This window comes from Carcharhinus amblyrhynchos, chromosome 27 (genome assembly GCF_965287045.1).
Source record: "Carcharhinus amblyrhynchos chromosome 27, sCarAmb.v2.hapA, whole genome shotgun sequence".
In the NCBI taxonomy this organism is placed as follows: domain Eukaryota; kingdom Metazoa; phylum Chordata; class Chondrichthyes; order Carcharhiniformes; family Carcharhinidae; genus Carcharhinus; species Carcharhinus amblyrhynchos.
In genome coordinates this window covers 27,554,950-27,571,738 of record NC_137350.1, presented here as the reverse complement: position 1 = coordinate 27,571,738, position 16,789 = coordinate 27,554,950, and the positions used below count along the sequence as shown (strand labels likewise).

Below are 16,789 nucleotides of genomic sequence, written 5' to 3'. Positions count from 1 at the left end.
ATTCTGAGTCCTTTTCCTTTAGTGAGCTTGACTTGCTTCAATTTAACTCATTTTTACCTTCATATTTCCAGCTATTCCTTCAGGCATCTGAGCCCTGAACCCGAGTTTCCTCCAGAAACCTCTCAGACTTTTTTTTTGTCTCTTTTGCAACCCTCTTTAAAAGCTTTCTCTTTGATCAAGCTTTTAGTTAACCCTAGTAATGTACACTTCTTTGGCTACTGCCAATGTTTTTCTCCGATTATGTTTCATAGAACAATAGAGGTCTACAGCGCAGAAAAATGCCCTTTGGCTCATTGCGTTTGTGCGATTCAAAGTCAAACTGGGCGGCACGGTAGCACAATGGTTAGCACTGCTGCCTCACAGTGCCAGGGCCCCAGGTTCGACTCCTGGCTTGGGTGACTGTCTGTGTGGAGTTTGCACATTCTCCCTGTGTCTGCTTGGGTTTGCTCTGGGTGCTCCAGTTTCCTCCCACATTCTGAAAGATGTGCTGTTTAGGTGCATTGGCCCGAACAGGTGCAGGAGTGGGGCGACTAGGGGAATTTTACAGTAACTTCATTGCAGTGTTAATGAAAACCTTACTTGTGACTAACAAATAAACTTTAAAAAACTTTACTTTAAATCACCCATTTTCCAGCTCTTGGCTCATAGTTCTGTATGCCCTGGCATTACATCTAAATATTCCTTAAATGTTATGAGGGTCTCTGTCTCCACTACCTTTTCAGGCAGTGAGTTCCAGACTACCACCACCCTTTAGGTGAAAATGTTTTTCCTCACATCCCCTCTAAACCTCCTGCATGTGCCTTCTTAACCACTTTATCCACCTGTCCTGCTATCTTAAGGAACCAATATACATGCACACCAACGTCCCTCTGATCCTCGATGCTTCCCAGGGTCCTGACATTCATCAGACATTCCTTTGTCTTGTTGTCCTGCTCAAGTGCATCACCTCACACATATCTGTAATGAATTCCATTCGCCACTGACCAGCCCATCTATATCCTCTTGTAATCTAAAGCTATTCTCCCCTCTATTTACCACCCTATCAATTTTTGTATCATCCACCAACGGCAAGAACCCCAACACTGAACCTTGCGGGATCTCACAATCTTCCAGTCTGAAAAACACCCCTTGACTATTACCCTGGTCACTCAGCCAATTCTAGATCCAGTTTGCCAAAATTCCTTGGATCCCATAGGCCCTTACCTTCGCTATCAGTCTCCCATGTCAAAAGTCTTGCTGAAGTCCAAGAAGACAATGTCAAATGACTTTCCCTCATCTAAACACCTGGTCACCTCTTTGAAAAATTAGAATCATAGAAACCCTACAGTGCAGAAGGAGGCCATTTGGCCCATCAAGCCTGCAGTGACAACAATCCCACAGAGGCCCTATCCCCATAACCTCATGTAGTTACCCAGCTAATCCCCCTGACACTCAGGGGCAATTTTAGCATAGCCAACCAACCTAACCTGCTTTGGCGTGAGGGATGAAACCAGAGCACCCAGAGGAAATCCACGCAGACACAAGGAAAATGTGCAAATTCTACACAGACAGTGACCCAAGGCTGGAATTGAACCTGGGTCCCTGGCATTGTCAGGCAGCTGTGCTACCACTGTGTCACTATGCCACTCAAATTCAACCAAGTTGGTCCAACATGACCTCCCTTTGACAAAACTATGCTGACTGATTAAATCTTGATTCATTCCAGCCTCTTCAAATTCAGATTAATTCAGTTTCTCAGAATTGTGTCCAATGGTTTCCCCACCCACTGAGGTTAGACTGACTGGCCTGTCGGTTTATCTCTTCCTCCCCTGATGAAATTGTTTCATGCAATAAAGGTGATATGTAAATAAATGCAAGTTGTTGTTATTTTACATACCAGGGCTTGTGTTGAAATATGCAAAACATGTAAAATATGTGTTATTCCTGGTGAAAAGATGCAACATTTTGATACAAAATGTCATTAAAATGACAAGAAGGAAACAAGTGAACACCAAACAAAATATTTATGTAATGTGGGCATCAAGGGGCGGCACAGTAGCACAGTGGTTAGCACTGCTGCCTCACAGCGCCAGAGACCCAGGTTCAATTCCGGCGTTGGGTCACTGTCTGTGCAGAATTTGCATATTCTCCCTGTGTCTGCGTGGGTTTCCTCTGGGTGCTCCAGTTTCCTCTCACAATCCAAAGGTATGCAGGATAGGTTGATTGGCCACGCTAAATTGACTCTAGTGTCAGGGGATTAGCAGGGTAACTATGTGGGGTTACGGAAAGAGGCCTAGGTGGGATTGTGGTTGGTGCAGACATGATGGGCCAAATGGTTTCCCTCTGCACTATAGGGATTCTATGATTCTATGATAATAGCACTAAGTTAGAAAAAATATGGATAAAACAGCCTGCCAAATAATTAAGGATACTGAGGAGAGTACAATGGTGCCAATGATATAAAAAGATGTACCAAAACTCATTAATGAGACATGACTGGACCTGTTGTCCCATATAAACAAAACCTGTAGTAAAATAGAGAGTTCCTCTAATTGCTAATTATTGAAGGCGGGATAACACACTAAGTGGCAGTTCAGACTCGGCAAATATTGAAAATTAATTGTTAGGCTGTATGAGGTTCGGATAAAAGGCAACACATAACCACGCGCACAAATTCACAGAACCAATGTCACAATCATTTTATGTAGCATGGTGCAACAATGCCATTAGGTCATGGTGCGCCCTGTACTCACCTTTGTCTTTCAGGATCATGCCTCACTGAATCAGGTTTGGACCACCCAATTCACAAAGCACTGAATTCAGCAAGAGGAACATAGGAATTGGGAATGGGATCAGGCAACTCAGCTATTCGAGCCTACTCTGCTACCTGCCTGGTAAACAGGAGATCCTGGGTTTATATCCCAGCAGAGCCTTAATCCCTTAGGACAATATGGTGGTACAGTGGTTTACATTGCTACCTCACAGAGCTAGGAACCGTGTTCAATTCCTGGCTTTGATGACTGTGCAGAGTCTGCACATTCCCCCTGTGACTGTGTGGGTTTCCTCTGAGTGGTCTGGTTTTAGAATCATAAAATCATAGAATCCTACAGTGCAGAAGGAGGCCATTCAGCCGATCAAGTTTGCACTGAGCACAATCCCACCCAGGCCCTATCCCCATAACCCTGTACATTTACCCTAGCTAGTCCCCCTGACACTAAGTGGCAATTTAGCATGGCCAACCCACCTAACCTGCACATATTTGGAGTGTGGGAGGAAACCGGAGCACCCAGAGGAAACCCACGCAGACACGAGGAGAATGTGCAAACTACACACAGACAGCGACCCAAGCTGGGAATCAAACCCGGGTCCCTGGCGCTGTGGGGCAAGGTGCTAACTATTGTGCCACCGTGCCGCCCATGGTCCAAAAGACATGCTGGTTAAGTGTATTGGCCATGCTAACTTCTCCCTCAGTGTAGCCAAACAAGTGCCAGAGTGTTATGAAGAGGGGATTTTCACAGTAACTTCATTGCAATGATAATGTAAGCCTATTTGTGACACTAATAAATAAACTTAAACTTAACATGATCATGGCTGATCTTATCCTGGTCTCAACTCCACTTTCCTGTCTGCTCCCCATAGGCCTTTATTCCAAGAAATATCTTCTAACTTTTTGGAAGCTTAGTACAGAAGGAACGTAAACATCAATACAACTCTTAACTTGGGTGGGTTGTATAGAACCTGCTCCAATGCAGAAATCAGTCGATCTTTCTCACTTGTTCATTTTTTAGCCCTTTTATTCCATTTACTGTTGGGAATTTTTACTCCGATTTTCAGGAGTTTGATTTTAAAGTTATGGTCAACAATTCATTGCACCATTTGAAGTTATTTTCTTTTGCTTTCCGGGTAACCGTATCTGCATTATCTTTGCAGCACTGTTTAGCTTCTGTTGTTTGAAACAGAAATTGTACATTGCAAGGCTCCATTTCAGGATACTTTTTTTTAATGCAATTGCAAATTGTTGCAACAGATAGCATATGTAAAGAGAAGGATTTGCATCCATTACTATGTGGGCGATGTCTGGGATTGCCTAGGTTGTGTGCCAGTTTGCTGAATGCAGCATAGTTACGCGGCACAATGGTGAGCATTGCTGCCTCATGGCACCAGGGTCCTGGGTTCAATTCTGACCTTGGGTCATTATCTGTGTGGAGTTTGCACATTCTCCCCATGTCTGCGTGGGTTTCCTCCAGGTGCTCTGGTTTCCTCCCACAGTACAAAGATGACCAGGTTAGTTGGATTGTCTGTGCTAAATTGCCCATGAGTGTTCCATTAGCCATGCAAAATGCCCGGGGTTATGGTGATAGGGCAGGGGAGAGGGCCTAAATAAGATACTCTGTCAGAAAGTTGGCGCAGACTTAATGGGCTGAATGGCCTCTTCTGCACTGTAGGCATTCTATCGATCTTGCAACATCGCAGCTAGCGGTTGGGGAGATCTTTGGACTTCGGATTAGAGTAGCATCCAAAACCCTACGTCTCTTCTGTCATCTCACCAGCCCCCCCACGATGCCACTTACCTGCCTCTACCCTCCCAGCTCAATGACATCAATAGCTTCCTCTCAAAGAATATTCTACTCCAATGACATTATTCCATGGTGACGCACTAGCTCACTTCAGGGTGAGCAGCTAATTGGGGTCGCAGTGGGGCGGAAATTGACGGTGGTGTGAAACAGAAACAAAATGGGGGAGGGGAGCGAAAGTGGAATTTTGCTTCCCTACGTCGCTTAATATTATCAGGTTTGTGTCAATGAGGTGCTTTTTTTTGGGAAGGGCATAATGCTTGCCCCTTGTTCGAAAGGATGGCCATGAACAAACTGACTATAAAAAAGGCTGAGCTGTAGTGATAATACACTGCAGGCAGTTTTAACAAGATCAGCATAGGGCTTCTGCCATCAATGGAAGGAAGGCCTGCCCTTTTGGCCTGCTGGAAAATCTGATTGGCCAGCAATTCTTGCACTGTCAATAGTACTAGAACTCAGTAATAGGTCCCGCAATGATACATCTGGGATTTTCGGATGGGGAATGACTGGGCATTCCAGGGACAGATGGGAGGAGGGATTGTAGGTTTCAGGTTTTAGGGGCCAGTAGGGGAGGCACAAAAGATGATATCATTCTTGGGAGTGTGCCCCCCAAAGAGCACAGGACACACCTCAAATATGGTGCCCTTTCCTTCTCACTTTTCATTAGAGTTGGTGAAAAAGCCACATGCCCACTTTTGTCTATCTTCCATCACCAACTGTATTTGGGCAACTGAGGTGGAATTAGGATTAGGGGCAGCATGGTGGCACAGTAGTTAGCACAGTAGTTGGTGCCTCACAGCACCAACGACTTGGGTCACTGTCCTTACAGAGTCTGCACATTCTCCCCGTTCTTGCCTGGGTTTCCTCCGGATGCTCGGGTTTCCTCCCACAGTCTGAAAGATGTGCTGGTTAGGCACATTGGCTGCGCTAAATTCTCCCTTAGTGTACTCGAACAGGTGCCGGAGTGTGGCAACTAGGGGATTTTCACATTGACTTCATTGCAGTGTTAATGTGAGCCTAAGTAATAAATAAACTTTAAACTTAAACTTTAATGTCCGCTTAGAGTCTTCAACAAGTCGAGGGGCAGGAGGCCTTACCCATGCATTATGTTATGGGGATTGGGTCAGGGCTGTCAGGACAGTGATGGGCTAGCTACCTGTCATATTTTATATGCTCCATTCTCCTCCCTGCCAAAGATATGCATGGTGGGGTGGAGTAAGATTCACCCTCCCCCTGTTTCACCGACGTGCTTGGCTGACACAGGGTCTTGTAAAGACTCCAAAACCCATTTTCACTGCTAGTTTGCTTCGGGTAAAATGCTGTATTTTGTAATTATTACACATAACAGACATCGCATTGTAAACAGAGGGTGTATACTGTGTCGGTGAGTTTACTAAGTGTCTTGGGTGGTGATTGAAACTGACTACAGGAAATAGCAATGATGTTAGAGCCATGCGCCTTGCTTGACATTTCAATGCATGGTGGGTTTCTCTTGCGCCGTCTGAGCTTTGACAGAACTTGTCTGGCAGGCAAGCACATGCTTGTACATAATTTACGGTGGGGGAGTGTGGCCAATTTTCTGACCAGTTATTTTTGGGTGGGCAGGAAAGGTCAGCTTCAAAGAATTCCTTCTGGTGCAACCTCAGAGATATCATGTCTCTGTAAACAGTGTCTGAAGTTCCAGTTAATTGAAGCAGAGGAAAGAAGATTGAAGAATTCTTGTAGCTCAGGGCACCGAGTATTCTCAGTGCCTCTCTGCAGCCCATGCACATGATCCATTATCTATTATTAAACAGCATGAAGAAATGGGTTTGTAGAATAATTACACACTGCATTAATAGTAAAACCGTTACACGCAGCTTTTCTGAATTGGCGAGCTTTTAAAAGGGCTCCACATTTTCACAGAGCCCTTGGTACAGGTACTATAACCCACATCTTAATCCACTTGGGGATCATCCTGCTCCATTTGGAGCTTTTAGTTCTGCCTAGCTGCTTATTTTACATTAAGATTTGTAATTTAAGTGGGCTGGTTATCTCAGTGCACACGATAGTTAGCTTGTGCTTCAGAATAACACCAACAGCACAGCTTTGATTCCTGTTCCGGCTGAGGCAGATTTGGGACTTACCTTATCTCCTTGTCCCAAGAAATGGAAGGCAACAGAAAACTATCACTGACAAAAAACATGCCAAGAAAACAGCTCAGGTTGAAGCATCAGAATGAGTCAAGTGCAGTGTGGGAGGAAACCGGAGCACTCGGAGGAAACCCGTGCAAACATGGCGAGAAAGTGCAAAGTCCACACAGACAATGACCCAACCGAGAATTGAACCGGGGTCCCTGGTGCTGTGAGGCAACAGTGCTTAACACTGTGCCACCGTGGAGTCAAGTGTAGTATAAGGATCTAGCACATCGGGGAGGCACAGTGGCATAGTGGTCAGCACTGCTGCCTCACATCACCAGGGACATAGGTTCAATCCCTGTCTTGGGTCACTGTCTGTGTGGAGTTTGCATGTTCTCCCCGTGTCTGTGTGTGTTTCTTCCAGCTGCTCCGGTTTTGTCCCACAGTCCAAAGATGTGCAGGTTGACTGGCCAGACTAAATTGCCGCTCGGTGTCCAGGATTTGGAGGTTAGGGAAATTAGCAGGGAAAAATACATGGCATTACCGGGATAAGGTCTGAGTAAGATGTCCCATGAGAGTGCAGACTCAATGGGCTGAGTGGCCTCCTTCTGCACTGTGGGGATTCTATGATATAGGGTTAATGAGGGACTGAATACACCACCCACACAGTGATAGCAGATCACCCAGATCTAGGGTCAGTTGAGTGTTGGATGGAGCCGTGCGCACAAGCAAGCATGAAAACAACTCCTTGCTTAAACCCTTTACTGCCAACTAGAACATAGTACTTGATGTTGATAAATATCTACAGTAAACCCACTAAGACTACAGAGTCTTCAATAAGACCCATTGAAAAATGCACATCCCCACAACATGGTGGCAGCGGTAGTTCAGAAGTTGCTGTTAAGAACAGATAACTTAAAATTGGCACCTGAACATGCGGCACCTGAGTTCAGTCCAAGAAGAAAACATTTACATTAATTAATTCGGAAGAACAGTGACTAAAGAATCAGTTTTAAAGGCTGTCGAAGGCATAGTGCTGAAATGGCGAAACCTTCACCTAGTCGATCCAACTATTGTTTATAATTTTTCAAACCTGAGTGTGAGTGCTATTGCTGCCAGAATCACCCTTTGTTTTTAAACAGCAGCACCCACTTGAATTTCAGAAACTTCTTAAAGCCGAACCTACACTTCAACATTTTTAACTGTGGATCAGAAATCCACGCCTTCATATCAGTTTGGACTTATCCAAGGCCCAGATTAATCACATAATTGTGGATTTTGGAGAGAAGGTTCCTTAGATACAGGATTGCTTCAGGTCTGGATAAAAAGACAGAAACTCAACAAGTTAACTCACTGCTTTATTCAGTAGACCTGATAGTGAACAATATTATTGTCAGATAAGGAATCAACAAATCGTCTGCCAAATTTGAAGAAGCGTTAAAATCATTCAATGTTTAATTTAACCTAAGAAGTAACAAAACCCTCGAAAGGGTTGACAAGTGTTTCCAACAGCTAGGAGAGCCGCTTGGCTTAGTTATTAATGATCTGTACAGGTTGGCTCATAGAATCCTACAGAGCAGAAGGAAGTTCTTCGGCCCATTGAGTCTGCACCGACCACAGACTATCTATAACCCCATGCATTTACCCTAGCTAGTCCCCCGAACACTAAGAGGCAATTTATCATGGCCAATCCACTGAACCTGCACATCTTTGGACTGTGGGAAGAAACTGGAGCACCCGGAGGAAACCCACGCAGACGCAGGGAGAACATGCAAACTCCACAAAGACAGTGACTCAAACCAGGAATCGAATCTGGGTCCGTGGCGCAGTGAGGCAGCGGTGCTAACCACTGTGCCAGTGTGCCGCTGGCTGACGGCAGCAGATATGGAGACCTAAAATCTGAACTTATCGGGTTAGAATAATTGTAGGAGTAATGAATGACCCATGAGAAGTAGTGAACAGTACACAAGGAGTAGTGAGTAAGGCATGCGGAGTTGTGAACAATGCACAAGGAGTAGTGAATGTCACATTGTCAGACATGTCGGAGGCGGTGGAAGATCTGACCCTCGAGAAAGCCATCCAGATTGTGAGACAGTTTGAGCTCCGTATACAGCACAGCTCCATTACAAGAAGAGAAAGTAAACTGTGGTACAAAGGAAACCCCGCAGACCAGTTAGTTAAACAGCACAGAAAGTGGGACGCTCCAGGCCAAGGGAAACAGTACCATAACTGAGCGGTACAGCGACCATACCAGCGTGTGGAACAAAGCACTCCTACAGGCGAGATCGGTCTCCTGCATTCCTTCAATGTAACAAACTGGAAAAACTGTGCCAGGACAAAACATCTAAACGCACAGAAGATCTAAAGATGATTCATGAGGCTGAGGTCGCACACCAAAAGGACGTGCAGCCATGCATCTTGGATGAGGTCAAAGATCCTGGATTTTTGTATTGGAATGTGAATATTTCGATTAATAGTCATCTCGTAAACTTTCAATTGGATACCAGAGCCAGTGTTATGGTCCTTTTGGACAAAGAACCATGGCTGAGAAACCTCTGGCTTCAAAACACACACCACTTTGTGGGCCTGGAGGACTTCTGGTCATAGGCACGATTCTGGATGATGGCAAACAAATCTTCAAGCTGGAGTACATCATCCATCACCAACACTTCAGTCTCATGGGCAGCCCTGATTCTCCTGAAAATGGCAAAAGCTGTCAAGACAATCACTGGCCTAACTTATTCACAACTGCAACTTCCTGAGTGCTCAAACAAGAAGAGATATCTTGACTGAGTCATCAGCTCTGAACTGTCTTCTCTCTTTGCACAAAATGTTTGTCCATTTTTGCTGCAGGTGCTGGAAAGCCCTCATTGGTCAGACGAGGCAGTCAGCCACTCAGGTGGTTACCTCAATGGGTCCTGTGGAGGACTGACAAGGGTTCAACCAACAAGATCCAGCTTTGATGCCTGTTGAATAAATAAACATTGCGACTATAAAAGTAAACACTGTAATTACCAGTCAGTGTGATAGGGCCACACACCATCTTGGAACCAAGTGGCAGCCATCCATTGCCAACAGAACTTCGTACAGCCAAATGCAAAGTAAGCTTCCTACAATGCCACAGCCTCATGACAGGAATGGCCATTCTCTATCACAGAGGACATTGCGATGACCCATGTGACAAAAGAATTAAAAACAACATGTGGATGAACACAAGGTTCATCCACCTCACAAGAAGCAGGGTACAACAACCACTTATCATCACATCTGCCAAATTGGCAAAGAGTGGTTCAAAAGTAAGGAAAAGGGAAAGGAATAAAAAGATACCCAAACTCCAGAATAACCTCCAAATCAACAGAGTTTGCCTGCAATGACAGAAAGTACCTCTCCTCCACAAATGCAATATGAAAGGGTTATGAGATCAACAAACTACCTCAACTTATGAACTCAGAGACTTGAAAGGGGAAAACAGGGAAGTAATAATGATGTATGTACTTGGGGCAATGTGGGACTGAGTACTGTATCACCCACACATTGGTGGAAGAGGCCACATGACCTGCACCTAGAGGTCAGTCTAGTGTTGGACAGAGCCATGTGCACAAGCAAGCTTGGAAACAGCACCTAACTTGAACACTTTGCGGCATTTATGTACATAGTTCTCGTGGATAATAAATACAAACAGCTAAGCCAAATAAGTCCACAAGGACTCCATTGGGACCTTCATGAGGTGCACAGTGGTTAGCACTGCTGTCTCGCAGCACCAGGGACCCAGCTTCAATTCCCAGCTTGGGTCACTGTCTGTGCGGAGTCTGCACGTTCTCCCCGTGTCTGCTTGGGTTTCCCCTGGGTGCTCCAGTTTCCTCCCACAGCCCAAAAGATGTGCTGGTTAGGTGCATTGGCCACACTAAATTCTCCTTCAGTGTACCCAAACAGGTGCCGCAGTGTGGCAACTATGGAATTCTCACAGTAGCTTCATTGCAGTGTTAATGTAAGTGTAACTTGTGACACTAGTAAATAAACCTTTAATCCTATGAATGGAATCCAATACCCCCTTACAACACCTAGGACTTGCCTTTGCCACCTTACAACACCTAGAGCCTGTAAATCACTCATGGATGATGATGGATTTATTATTCAGTTTAAATTCAGCTCATAAAGGATTAACACATTACAATATACAAGAACTGGCCATGATAATGAAACACTTTGCTTATGGCAAAGTAAAAGTACTGACATTCAATTTTCAACAGGGTTGCAAAGTACACGATAGGCCCTTCTACAGCCTGGAATGATGTTCCTCTCCAGTGGCTTCAGTTCAATAGTGACAAGTTACTACCATCGGTTTTCCACCACTGCCAAAAGTTAAAATCCTTTCTGAAGTTTAATAACACGAGTCTGTTCCTTGCATACCATAATCGTTTAAGTCAAAGCAGTTCATTAGCACACTAGAGCGACCTTTTCAGTTGTTAGGTTGGAATGGCTGAGAGTGACCTCACCTGAACGAGTGATGTTGTTGCCATGTGAGAAGCTTTCCAATTCAAGATATTAGTTTTAATTGGCAATGCAATGAGCCACCTCTCCACACAAAGAACTGAGAGAGAAGCTGGGGTCAAGAGATCAGTTTCCTTTCTGGCTGAGAAAGTAGCTAATATGAAGCAGCATTTTAATGAAAAATAGTGAAGAGAGTGGAACATTCGTATAAAATAGAACTATAATTTAATGCAACACAGAAGGAAGCCATTCAGCCTATTGAGTCTGTGCTAACTCTTTCAAAGGGAAATCCATTTAGTCTTACTCCCCTGCACTTTATCCATGTACAGTTACTGCATTTTTTCTCCTTCAATTCAATGTATTTATTATCTGGAGGAGTATAGACTGATGGAAAATAACTATTTGACACCTCTATCATAACAAGAGAACAAGTTTGAATCTCTGCTATGGTATCCTTTGGTGTCCCTTTATGTTTTTTGACTTGACATAATTTAAAAAAACCTTTCATTATTATTGTCTGAATTATGCACCTTAATGTTCAGCAGTCTGGTAGGATTGCATTACAGCAGCTGGTAGGGAAGTGTTGTATCCTAGAGTTAACCCTAATTTGCTCTTTTTGACCGTATTACAAGTTGAAACTCTCCATTGTCTCCTACAGTGAATACTAACGGGGCAGCACGGTGGTTAGCACTGCTGCTTCGCAGCTTTGGGGCCCAGGTTCGATTCCCAGCTTGGGTCACTGTCTATGTGGAGCTTGCATGTTTTACCCGTGTCTGCGTGGGTTTCCTCTGGGTGCTCCAGTTTCCTCCCACAGTCCAAAAGATGTGCTGGTTAGGTGTATTAACCATACTAAATTCTCCTCGTGTACCCGAACAGGCACCAGAGTGTGGCAACTAGGGGATTTTCGTAGTAACTTCATGGCAGTGTTACTTTAGTTAATAAACTTTAACTTTAATCATTGGGATTCTCTCTGTTCCCATCTCTCTTAAATATTTTTCATGGATTTGTTTCTCTCCACACCCAGAGAGAGATGCGTGGCCAATTTCATAAAGTTAGTTTTGGTGTGGCTTTATTGGTTGAATAGTTTTCAGCGTTTGGGAGTGGCAGTGTAAATATAGCCCAGCCAGTCTGGTTAGTTTTAAAAGATTTTTTAATTTGCATATACCAAAATATGTCATTTTTTGTGCAGCTAAAAATTTGATTGCCCCATTCATTGGTTTTCTATGCATCTTTTTGATATGTTCCTTTTTGTAAATTGGCACAGCAATTAGCACTGCTGCCTCACAGCACCAGGGACTTGGGTTCAATTCCAGCCTTAGATGACTGTCTATGTGGCGTTAGCATGTTCTCCCCGTGACTGTGTGGGTTTCCTCCGGGTGCTCCAGTTTCCTCCCACAGTCCAGGAGTGTGCAATTAATGTTGATTGTCCCTTCGTTTCCCAAGATGAATTGGCTAGAGAAATCGCAGGGTGAATATGTGGGGCTGCACGGATAGGGCTGGGGTAAGGGGTTCTGTTGGAGAGTCAGTGTAAGCTCAATGGGCCGAATGGCCTCCTACTGCAGTATAGAGAATTTACTTTATGAGCTGCTTTAGGTAGAGTCATTCTATCCTGTTAAACCTATCTGTCCCATTAAACTCCTTTGGGGAGGAAATCTGTCATCCTAACCTAGCCTGGTAAGACCCTCCATGTGACTCCAGACCTACAGCAATGTAGTTGAGTCTTCAGTGACCCAGCAAGCCACTCTGTTCAAGGGCAATTGGGGATGGGCAATAAATGTTGGCTCAACCAATGACAATTACATCCCATGAATGAATAAAAATAAATGTGAACATTTTGACACTAAGTAAAGAATTTTGTTTTGATTCCTTATTGGGCTTATTGGTGACCAGCTTATATTCACAGCCTGTAATGTTGTGTTTCTACACCTGTTTCTGTGTTTGCTCTGTCAAAACCTTGATAAGATGTTGATGACATCTTAGAAGGATGAGGGGGGATCTTACAGAGACGTATAAGATAATGAAGGGGATGGATAGGGTAGAGGTAGAGAGATTCTTCCCGCTCAGAAAGGACAGCAGGACTAGAGGACACAGCCTCAAGATAAGGCGGGGGGGCAGTTTAGAACAGAGTTGAGGAGGAACTTCTTCACTCAAAGGGTGGTGAATCTCTGGAATTCTCTGCCCGTTGAAGTGGTGGAGGCTATCTCGCTAAATATATTTAAGTCACGGGTAGATAGGTTTTTGGTAGGCAAGGGAATTAAGGGTTATGGGGAGAAAGCGGGAAAGTGGAACTGATCCACTTCAGATCAGCCATGATTTTATTGAATGGCGGGGCAGGCTCGAAGGGCTAGATGGCCTACTCCTGCTCCTACTTCTTATGTTCTTATGACATCAGAAATGCATAGGTATGCATGTCAGGAAAGGACTGACAGACTAAGGCTCTTCTCTCTTAAAAATAGAAGGCTGATGGGTAACTTAATAGAGGCCTTTCAAATTATGAAAGGTCTAATAGACTGGATGCAGAGACAATGGGAAGAATTTTTCAGCCGTTCTCGCCAGGGGAATGTTCGGGTACTCTGGCAGTAGAGTTATATTTTTAAAAAATTTTAAAAGTTATTTCATTTATTGGCCACAAGTTACATTAACATTACAATGAACCTACTGTGAAAATCCTTAAGCCGCCACACTCCAGTGCCTGTTCGGGTACACAGAGAGAATTTAGCATGGCCAGTACACCTAACCAGCACATCTTTCGGACTGTGGGAGGAAATTGCAGCACCAGAGGAAACCCACTCAGACACGGGGAGAATGTGCAAACTCCATACAGACCGTGTCCCAAGCCTGTATTTGAACCCAGGCCCCTGGCGCTGTGGAGCAGCAGTGCTAACCACCATGCCACTGTGCCGTCCCAGTGGTGCGAACAATGGGAAACCATGTTGACAGTGGCAGGACTGGAGGATCTACCACCTCTGCAAAACACACTGCGGAGGGGGAGTGGAATATCCTGTCTAACGTTTCCTCTTGAGACAAAGTGTATAACTCGAGGCCATTAATATAAATAGCCACCAAGGAATACAATAGGAAATTCTAACCTTTTTGAGGTTGCCACAAACTGAGCAATGCTTCTGCCTTCCATTTGATTCTGTCAGTGGAACCTGAACCGTTCTGAACCTGATCACTGGCTTTGGAGAATAATGCTGTTCAAGGATCTTTGCCAAGTCATTGTAAGTTTTGGTTCCTGGCTTTGCTGAATGAATCAGGTTCCGGAGTAAATCGAAGCTTTACTTCCTGTTACTGAGAAAAGCTATTACAAGCAAACGGTTTGCAATTGTATTCACTTGTACAAAGTACTCAAAATGCTTGGCATAGGAACTCTGTGATTCATTTTCGTCATTGAAAGGATCCTAATTGGGCGGCATGGTAGCGCAGTGGTTAGCACTGCTGTTTCACAGCTCTAGGGACCTGGGTTTGACTCCTGGCTTGGGTCACTGTCTGCATATAGTTTCCACGTTCTCCTCGTGTCTGTGTGGGTTTCCTTCGGGTGCTCCTGTTTCCTCCCACAGCCCAAAGATGTGCGGGTTAGATTGATCGGCCGTGCTAAAATTGCCCCTTAGTGCCTGGAGATGTGTAGGTTAGAGGGATTAGTGGGTACATGTGTAGGGATATGAGGGTAGGGTCTGGGTGGGATTGTGGTTGGTGCAGACTCGATGGGCCGAATGGCCTGTTTCTGCACTGTAGGTTTCTATGATTTAATTGACCCGCCATTTCTCCTGCAGCCATAAGCAATCTGAGATTGCCCAGTTTTAATATTTTTTTTACTGTCTTTGCAGTACTCTCCTTTTTACCGTGGAGACCATTGACTTGATTTTTTTTTTACAAAGAGCCCCAGTCTTGCAGCAAAGCATCTCTTCTTTTCAAACGTATCAGATACTACCAGGAATCTCGCCCTTGTCTGATCGGAAAATCCTCTGATTTAAAACCACATCAAGATCTTCCACACGTTTCCAACTGCACAGTAAGTCTCCAGCTCTGCCACTACACACTGCAGCACATGTGCAGACACGGCAGTTTAGAGGAGTCCACCCGATTTTTGTTCTGGTAAGAAACACTTTTTTTTACCTCACTTGGTTTTCCTACACTGGCACTTCAGTCTTTAATCCTGTTGTTGATTTCCCCAACCTTCTAATCTTTGAGGTGTGAGGACCCACTGTGGCTTGTTTCCTCTACTTAAGATATTTTCTCAACAAAACGAAATCACGACTTGTCATCAATTTTCTTTTTGTAACGTCTGTACTAAATTGGGGATTGTGGGTTTTAAACAAAAAGAAAAAGATGTGGTTTGCACACATTGTTTCAACAGAACACCCACAGATTTATTGAAGGACTTGTTGCCTGAATGGCTGGAAAATTCCTCCCATTCTGTCTGCATCTAATCCATAAGATCTTTTGTAATTTGAAAGGTTTCTATGAAAGTCCCCATCAGCCTTCTATTTTTAAGATAGAAGGTGGCTTAGTCCGTCAATGAAAAAATGAAACTAAGCAGAAGCCTGTGAAACATCCCAATGATGTTGCCATCAAATCACGTGACCGGTCCTAAAGAAATCATGCAACCACTTAAATATATAACAAAGAAGATCAACCTCTTTATTCAAAGAGTGGTGAGAATGTGGAACTCGCTATCACAGGGATTGGATGAGGTGAATAGCACAGAAATATTTAAGGAGAAACATTAAACTCTGAGGGAGAAGGGAACAGATGAGAAAAAAATGGGAGGAGGCTCAAGTAAAGCATGTACCATGCCAGTGTACATGCTTGACTTGTACACTGGCCTGGGCTGATTAGGTTGAGCCCAATGTAATTCCATGTAATTGTCTGATCTGCTACCTGCCCCTCTCCCTCACTCCACCAATGACAACAGTGCCTTCAGCTCCTAAAACCCCACGTTTCCCTAAACTCTGTCAATCTTGGCATGTCGCAACCTTTTTCAGAACTTCCTAAGCATCTTTGACAAAGATTTCAGGCTTTCCTAATATCGCCTTCCTTAGCGTGGCATCCATTTTTGTTGCTTGCACTGCTAAGGACTGCTTTTCAACATTAAAGTTGCTATATAAATGAAAGTCGATGTTATTGTTGCTGTTGTCACCCAGCATCCACTAATCCAGTACCCACTATTAACTCTCACCTTCATGTCAGTTGACATTCATAAACACCCCATCTCTGTTCTTCCACAGTGTCAGCTGTTGCTCCCTCCATTCCTCCCATTGCTGACATTTGAGTGACAACTCTCCTGTCCAACTTCAGCCTTGGCTTCAGCTGCCAGTTTTAAAACTCCACCCGCTGTTTCTATCCCACTGGGCAGATATTAAAGTCAGCAATGAAAGCCTGGGCTAACATTGTGAGGGGAAAGCTTCCATTTCAATCTCGGAGGGCTACGAGAGCTGACAGGAATGCATGGGCCCCTTCTTGCTGGAAGAATTGCTCAGTGAGAAGGAAACCTGAAGGAAGATTCAACCTCTGCATCAGATGACCGGCAGCCTACTTTTGGCCCTGAGCAAGGATCTTAATTTCTCCTTTTTCTGACTCTTTCGACAATCATGTTTGCAACCTTAAAATTTCAGCATATTTTTTAAA

At 44.3% G+C, this 16,789-nt stretch overlaps 1 protein-coding gene and 1 long non-coding RNA gene across 4 annotated transcripts in view; one reads left to right on the top strand and one right to left on the bottom strand.

Annotated features, from left to right (window-relative positions):
* LOC145359180 (signal transducer and activator of transcription 5B-like) overlaps positions 1-16,789 on the bottom strand; it is a 196,280-nt gene that overhangs the window by 134,148 nt on the left and 45,343 nt on the right. The gene's annotated exons all lie outside the window — the stretch shown is intronic.
* The window catches only part of LOC145359182 (uncharacterized), a 57,860-nt gene that overhangs the window by 11,825 nt on the left and 29,246 nt on the right, over positions 1-16,789 (top strand). Inside the window, exons 2-3 of one of the 2 annotated variants that reach the window (XR_013889554.1) lie at positions 15,042-15,256; positions 16,390-16,609. This is a non-coding gene — a long non-coding RNA (uncharacterized LOC145359182). Of the gene's footprint in view, positions 1-15,041; positions 15,257-16,389; positions 16,610-16,789 lie in introns of those variants that run through there. The other variant, XR_013889553.1, reaches the window with a different exon arrangement.